Raw genomic sequence first — 1,608 nt, forward strand, 5'->3', positions numbered from 1 at the left:
CAGACGAATCCCTTGCTCTGCTAGAGCGGCAAATAGGGTTTACCTCCTAGACGAACCGGACGAGCGAGGCCCATTGCATTGCAGCGAGCAAACCGCATATGGGCCAGCCCAAGTGGCTAGGAAACGTTTTTTTCTTCACGGTTCTTTCTGGGTTTTTTTTCCTTTTTTTGTTAATCCTCCTTGACTGGTTTTCCTTTCCGTTTCCTTTTTTTATTTTACTTTCATTTGTTTTACAAAAATGGAATTCTTTTCTCTATTTCTTATTTTCATTTTGTGTTCCTATTTTCAAAGTTTAAAAAATGATCAGAATTTGGAAAAGTGTTTGCTATTCCAAAAAACTCGTGTTTACAAATAATGTTCGAAAATATGAAATTCTGTTCGTGCTTTTAGAAAAATGTCCACTGTTTCAAAAATAATTCGTGTTTCCATATTTTGTTTGAAGTTTCACTCACATTTTTAGAAACAAATCACACGTCCAAAAAAATCACTTTTAGAAAGAAAATGGAGTTTCAAAAAATGCTTGTGTTTCCAAATTTGTCTGAAAGTACCAAAAACATTCTAGTATTTCAAAGATGTTCACAAATTCAAAAAGGATTCAAGATTTCCAAAAAATATTCGCATTTTCCAAAAATGACCGAGTTTTTAAAAATGTTCATGTTTCATAAAACATTTCACTTTTTCCAAAAAAATGCCTTTGAATTTTCAAAAATGTTTAGGTCTATCGCTGCTCATAGTTCTGATGTTTCCGCGCTGCCTATCAGACACTAAAGCTCATCAACTTGAGTGGCTAGTCACTCGAGTTCACCGGCACGAGGTCCTATGTTTGCCCCCTCACATGTGCGTACTTTTTTTTTATCAATTTTCACTTCTTGTAGCATTTGCATATTTTTTTAGCATTTTTCACCCACGTTCCCCGGCGGGATGTCCTATGTCAGATGAGTTATATGATTAGCCAAAAATTATAGATATACAAAGGTGGTATGATAAAAACTTGCATTAACCTATAGATCATTGAGTATGATATGTCTGATTTCTGGCAATATTCTGCGATAATGAGATGATGATATACGAGTGTATTAGTGAATGATTGTGGTTCAATATAAATATCTGTGTTAAGGTTTGTGAGTCTCAATACATGAATGTGTTGGTCTTTGACATAGCGAGGAGGTTTTTTTTAGAAATGGAGGAGGACCCCCGGCCTCTGCATCTGGACGATGCATGCAACCATTTTATTAATTATTCACAGAAAACCTTACAAAGTCATACAACAGTAAGACTGAAGCCACCGTCTAGGCAACAAACTGTCGCTACTCCTATCCAATTGATGAAGGAATGCTGATAGTCTGGACCTAATACCAAACAGACCTCGCAGCCAAACTTAAACATCTAAGACCTGAGGTCCCAACCAGGACGTCTGCCGGGTATGGGCACCCACCAGTCCGGCGTGTTCCTCAAACCAGGACGCCTGCCGGGTATGAGGCCGCCGCAGCCACTTGCCACCAATCTATCTTCAGAGTTGTACTGCTGCATCTACCTTGCCCGGTCTAGCTGCTGCCGACGCCACCACGACTCCAGACAGCGTCGACCTCCTGCACGTGTCCATCGCCA

The sequence above is a fragment of the Triticum aestivum genome, chromosome 3D, assembly GCF_018294505.1.
Source record: "Triticum aestivum cultivar Chinese Spring chromosome 3D, IWGSC CS RefSeq v2.1, whole genome shotgun sequence".
Lineage (NCBI taxonomy): Eukaryota > Viridiplantae > Streptophyta > Magnoliopsida > Poales > Poaceae > Triticum > Triticum aestivum.